General features: G+C 37.1%; 1 protein-coding gene across 1 annotated transcript in view; it reads left to right on the top strand.

Moving 5' to 3' along the window:
- Positions 1 to 7,230, top strand: part of LOC106867491 (motor neuron and pancreas homeobox 1-like) — a 197,928-nt gene that overhangs the window by 180,531 nt on the left and 10,167 nt on the right. The window lies entirely within an intron of this gene.

Raw genomic sequence — 7,230 nt, 5'->3', positions numbered from 1 at the left:
CACTAAACACCAATAATAATAATAATAATAATAATAATAATAATGATGATGATGATGCACCTCAACCAAACTCCACCTATCTTTCACACACACACACACACACACATTTTCCACCGCACGACATTTCTGATATTTTTCGCATAAACCAATTGCTTCAAACCTAATCAACTTCATCGCTTCAATTTAATCGCCTTGCTCCTTCCACTCTCACCCCCTCTCTGACCCCCCCTCTCTTTCTCTTTATTTTATTTATCTGTTTATTATTTACACCTCCCTTCATCTCCTTTTTGCTATGTGGATGGAGAAGTTATGCATTTATCCCAGCACCTTCTTTCTGTCTTTTCACCCGCTGCTATTGAAAGGCTATATTCCCTTCCTCCCCGCTACTTCCCTTTTTTTTCTCTCCTTCTTTTTCTCCTTTGTTTTTGTTTTGTTTCTTTCTTTACTTCGACTTCTCCTTCACTTACCGCATTGCAGTGTGTGTCTATCAGCAGAAGGCAACGTTATGCTGAAACCTGTCCGCTGCTAAGGAGGTGAAATCGAGCGACAAATTGGTCGTGATTCAACCTGCCAAAAGTGTATCATAACTTTAACTAATAGCTAGAGTTTTGAATAACATTTTACCATATCTCCCTATGGTGGTGGTGGTGGTTGAGAAATAATAACTGGGGTGGCTTGATGGCTCAATGGATGTACGGCATGTTCATAAGGCTAAAATCGAGGATTCGTCAGGCAATATTAAACTTGTCGCAAAAACACAGACAATATTTCCTGTCCGAAGTAGAAAACTAAATGATCCAGTCAGTCCCCTTGAGGGATTCACAGCCTCCACAGCACTTGACTAATTTTCCATCTTGTTGAGCAATAGCTCTGTATTGATGTTTTCAGCGGCGAGTTTTTATAATGATTAGCTCACAGTACTGGCCATTTCTAGCCTGGGAATATTGGGCCAAATAAAGATAGTAAAGAGAGAGAGAGGGGGGAAGGAGAGTCGGAGAGAAGAAAAAAGACTACTAGAGCTGAAAGGAAAGGAAAGGAGGGTAAAGAAACAGTAGGAAAAAGAAAAAAGAGAAGGACGGAAGGGGGAAGAAGAAAAAGGAGCATGAATAAACGAGGAAAAAGGGGGTGCTAGAGAAAAATTAATCACCACCTTCCATTAACGGGAATAAATCAGTGTTAAGTGGGCGAAAATAATTGACTAATAGGCGCACGCGATCTTGCGAAGAAAAGCTAATTCACTTGTTTAGGCTGAGGAGAGTGACAGACCTCGTTCTGGTATCGGCTTAACGTGGCAGACGACACATCACATTCTGCCAATACTTAGAAATTGATACCATTTGTATGTCACCAAAAGGATAAAGCGGCCATTTAATTGATTGGAATTTTTGGCGCATTAATTCCGACACATACAATTTGATTTTCCTAAATTTCAGATAATATAGAAAAGCTTTCGGCAGAGAGATACGTGGCGCCTGAAATCAGACAGATCTTGTTTGAAGAGATTTCTGCGTCTTTACCGACCGTTATTCCACTCACTGTTCAATGTACATTGAAAGAAAATAAACTCGTTTCTAATGAGAGCGGATTTCCACTGTGATTTCAATACGACTAATCCAGTTTTCCTCCAATCTATCTTTCATTTGTTCTTTTATATTCATACCACTTTTTTATTTCTTTCTCTTCATAATATTTCAGTACACTTATTTTTTTCTTCTTAATTTCCTTATTATCATTGTTCGCTTTTTATTTTCTTTCTTGCTTTAATTTTTCTTATATACATTATATTATTACTGTTATCATTATTTAATGGCAATATGAACTAAATAATTGTATCATACATAGGCAAGAAACCTGTGATATTTTCGGAGAAAGAAAATATCAAATTGTCACGTTCAAGCTTTGCCAAAGACATTTTTGCAATGATTTCCAAACAAGCTAGTTTGGCATAGTGAGACGGTGATGGGTCGTTCTGCTATTCTTTGTGTCTGTAGCAAATATGTTTTTCCTTTCCGTATAATATATTTGTAAGCTAATGTATTTTATAGTTCAAGTTAGGAAAAAGACACCCATTTTATTTTCTGTTAGATTAGACAAGCGTACCGCAATGTTAATATTCGTATACCTGCATTGCTTGGGCCAAAAATATTTTGGATGCTCAGCATTAATAACTCCAATTGGTAATAAAATTAGAGGTCAATGATATGCCACAAAATCAACTTTAAATGCTAGGTGTTCGCCACTTTGTAAAATAATTCAAATTTTGGCACTGGGCCAGCAGTTTTCGTGGAGAAGGGAAGTTGATTAACATCGATCCCACTACTTAAGTGATAATTCTTTTATCTACCCAGAAAAGATGAAAGGCAAAGTGGCTTCGGCGGAATTAGAACACAGAACGGACGAAATGCTGCTAAGCATTTTGTCCGATTCGCTAATGATTCAGTCAATTCACTGCTTTGACCCTTTGCCCCCTCTCTCTCTCTCCTCCCCCATCTCTCTCTCCCCTCCCCCCATCTCTCTCTGGGCTGCTCCCTTTTCTTTCTGATATTTGATAATGATTCGGAGGGGATGGTAAAGTTTGTTTTCTTTTTCCGGGTGTGTAGATTTTGGGTCTTGTTTTCCTGCAGTTCTTGATGCTGTTGTTAAAGTTACACCGTAATTATTAATATCTGATGTAAGTAAGGCAGCGAGCTGGCAGAATCGTCAGCAGGCTGGGAAAAATGCTTAGCGGCAGTTCGTCCGTCTTTACGTCCTGAGGTCAAATTTCGCCAAGGTCGGCTTTGTCTTTCATTCTTTCGGGGTCGATAAATTAAGTACCAGCGAAGCACTTGGGTTGATGTAATTGACTACTGCCCTCCCACAAAATTTCAGGCCTTGTGCCTAAAGTAGAAACGCTTATTATTACTATTTACTTTTCATCCTTTCGGGGTCGATAAAATAAGTACCAGTTAAATACTGGGGTCGATGTAATCGATTTAACCCCCTCCCCCGAGTTTATTGGTCTTGTGCCAAAATTTGAAATCAATATTTGGTTAGAGTTAACATCACCACAGTCCAGGGTCGATCCTACGGTTTGTACAAACTGACAGTTGTGGAAATTTCCTTGTCTTTGTCACGCACCCCTTGGCGCCCTCTAGTACATGGCGATCCCGTGTTGCCGGTACCTTGAGCCGGCCCTGCTGGAGTTATATAACTTCAAATATCTTAAAAGCTGGTTAAAAGTAAATCATTTTAATAATCTTGCATTTGGTAATTGTTATTATTACAATAATTTTTTAAAATTGATTAAAGCTATATTATTACAATAATCGTATATATGTTTTACGTTCTATCATTACAAACTCATATACATAGTTATCTATCCATCTATCTATCTATCTATCTTTCTATCCGCCTGTCTGTCTATCTGTCTTTCTCTCTGTCTGTCTTTATGTCTGTCTGTCTGTTTATCTATCTATCTATCTATCTATCTATCTATCTATCTATTTATCTATCTATCTATCTATCTATCTATCTGTCTGTCTGTTTGTCTGTCTGTCTGTCTGTCTGTCTGTCTGTATGTCAGTCTGTCTGTCTCTCTCTCTCTCTCTCTCTCTCTCTCTCTCTCTCTATCTATCTATTTATCTGTCTATCTGTTTGTCTGTCTATATCTATCTATCTTTATATATATTTGATACATAGATGGCTGGTGCTATATCATTACAATAAGCTTATATGTGGTTTGTTACTATCACAATAATTTTATATTCGTTTAGTTATTATTACAATATTATATTTGCTTAGTGTTCTGTCATTAGCATAATCATATATCTAGTTATTTATGATAACGGCAATCGTATATTTGGTTAGTTATCATTAAAATGAGCGTACATTTAGTTAGCTTTATTATTGCAATGATCTTATGATTAGTTAAGGAGACAAATATCATCACAATAAAAGCAAACTTTTCAGAAGGAATATCAGCAATATCCAAATCAATTCTTCATATTCATTGCATTTTATGGAGAAGTTAAACAGAAACATGAAAAATTCAGTACTTTTGCTGAAATTTCACAGAGGAATATTGTCTACTAACCACAAAATAACTCTTCGTTTTTACAAAGAACTGAAACACCATAAAGGCGAGATAAGGGGAGCCTCAATACAGTGACTTGACGTGGAAATGAAAAGCGATCAAATTCTCTCACATCACATCCTATCGTCTTATAAAAAGACAGACACATTGGAAAATATAGTCCCTGAAATATTGGTAGTTGAAAGCTGGAATGCCTAACAACAACAGCAGCAACATGAAGACAGTACAAGGGAGATAGACAGACAACAAAAGAAAAGTAAACGCCGTTGTTGATGTTGCTGTTGATTGAAATGATCTTTGGTCAAATGTGTTCTAATCACAATCATCTTCTTTTTGTTCTTCCATACTTTACCGAGAACTACATAAAACAGTGTGTACTGCTGTTTTCAAGACGTTAGGATAAGGTTGAAAAGAGATTTGGTTGCTATTTCTAACTGGTTGAACGATTACATAAAAGCTGCTATTTTGGTTTCTTCCTGGACCGTTTTGTAGAGCGCTCCGATTTTCTTCATTATCAAATAATGTCGCTTAATACTTTGTGAGTCATAAAGATGACAATATCACAGCGCCATACGATACGTGCAATGCTCAGTCCATCCATCCATTCATCCATCCATCCATCCATCCATCCATCCATCTTTATCTCTCTCTTTCTCTCTCTATCTGTCTATCTGTCTGTCTATATTGTCATTTTCTCTCACTTTGTTTGTCTCTTTACACATGCACGCACGAACACACACACGCACACACACAGATGCAGTTAGATAGATACAAATGTATATATATATTTACATACACACACATATATATGCATACACTCATTCATTCACACACACACACACATATTCACACACACATGCACACACACTTACATACACACATACATACATACATATATATTTACATATACACACACACATGCATACGCTCACACACGAACACGCACAAACGTACATATACAAACACACAAAATATATATTTCTAAATATTAGATTTGTCCAGTTGAAGGAAAATATTTGGACATCTCATATTGTCTTGCAAACGCATATTTTTTATATTCAATCTGCCTCTCCCTTCTCCTTCTCCTCTGTTCCTCCCCCTTAATCTTAAACACACACAGCTTCCGAATAGACATATTTTGAACGAGAGATGACCAGTAAAGAAATTATATATACACAAGCGATAGACAAATGTATAGTATTCCTGTGTAGGATCTTCTATATTCCTTAACCAAACGTGTGCGCATATATGTGTGTAAGAATATGCCAGTGTAATAACTATGATGTTGGTTTGTGCATGTAATATACATATACATATATATATACATACACACCTACACACCTATATATATATATATACTTAATTCACTGGTACTTAATTCATCGACCCCGAAAAAATGAAAGGAAAAGCAGACCTGGGAAGAATTTGAACTCAGAACGTAAAAAGCAGACGAAATGCCGTTAAACATTTTGCTCGGCTTGATAACGATTCTGCTAGCTCACTGCCTTAACAAAAGCCGACCTCGGGAGCTAATAAAACGTGGGACTCTGTCTAATGTTTCTAAAAATTATTCTCTCAAAAATGGGGATGTTGTGTCGTTCATATTTGCGTTTTTTAAAATTTTTACTTCACAAGAGCATTAATAGAGGGATATAAGTGAAAAATAACGTTTTAAATTGGAGAATATAATGCATGCACACACATACAGAGACACACACACATATTTATATGTATTCTCATATATACATTTATATACATGTATATAGATACATCTATATTGGGTCATCCCATAAATAATGCAGTTTCTAATACTTTTTTTATTTTTCAAAATTAAGATAAACAAAGTTCTTTTTTAATCTAAAGTATACTCTCTTTCATTTTATATAATGCTTTCCCATCTATCTGGTAGACTTGCAGGGCCCCTCTTCGAAAATCCACTTGTTCGTGACGAAAAATACTCCTCCAGTACTGTTCTGATCTCGTCTACAGAATTCATATTTTTTCTGTCCAAATGATTTTGAAGACTGCTGGATAAATAATAATCTAATGGGGAAATGTCCAGCGAATATGATGGGTGGGGCATTCAAACTGCTCCAGCCTTTGGAATGTTATCCTCGCTGTATGTGGCCGAGCGTTATCCTGATGGAAGAACACCTTTTGTCTTGAAACCAAAAGATGGTCGTTTTTCTTCTAGCGCTGACTTAAGCTCAAGCTACTTGCAGTAGATTTCCATTGTTATAGTTTGGTTTGGGTTTAAAAGGTCGAAGTGGACTAAACCATCCATATTCAACCAAACATATAACAACACCTTACGTGGGTGAAGACCTTTTTTAGCCTGGGTTGCCGGTGTTTCTCCTTTCCCTACCCAATATCTTCGGCGCTTGACATTTTTATAGAAAACTCATTTCTCGTCACCAGTCATTATACGGTTCAATAAAGGTTCATTCGTGAGATGTGACAGCACTGAAGAGCTCACATTCCCCCCTCTATGCGCGATTAGATTCGAAAAGTGTGTTAGGAACACATTGACCCAATTTGCTGACTTTTCCAATGGCACACAGGTGTCGATGAATGGTTGAATGACCAAATCCAAGCTTCTTTGCTAGTTCCTCAACAGTTACGATGGGATTTTCTTCCACCAGGGTTTGCAGGACGTCCTCGTCGAGCTCTATAGATCATTCAGAACGAGGTTCGTCTTCTTGGCTGTAGTTTCCGGCTTGGAATTTCTGGAACCACCGTTGAAACTGGCTTACGCTTATTGTCCGATTCCTATATACTGCATTAATATTCTCCTCGCACATTCCGTTACGTTGTTGCCTTTATTGAACTCATAAGGCAAATTATGCCGAGTATGCTCCTTTAACACTATCATTATAGCTTTAAAATCGAACTGCACTCTTCAAAACTTGCGCTAAGAATAAGTACAAGATAAAATTACTAACTGCTTTTATAGCAAGTTGATGCAGGTAGTTTATCCCGTCCCCCTTCGACGTTTAGCTCATGCAACTGAAAAACCGCATTAATTATGGTATAACCCAATATATGCGTGAGTCTGTAAATGTGTGTGTGTGTGTGTGTGTGTGTGTGTGTGCATGTATGTATATATATTTGTCATACATATATGTGTGTGTGTCTCTATATACACGCACACACACACA

Source organism: Octopus bimaculoides, chromosome 3 (genome assembly GCF_001194135.2).
Source record: "Octopus bimaculoides isolate UCB-OBI-ISO-001 chromosome 3, ASM119413v2, whole genome shotgun sequence".
In the NCBI taxonomy this organism is placed as follows: Eukaryota; Metazoa; Mollusca; class Cephalopoda; order Octopoda; family Octopodidae; genus Octopus; species Octopus bimaculoides.
Note: the sequence above shows the minus strand (reverse complement) of the source record. Positions and strands in the feature narration are given on the sequence as shown.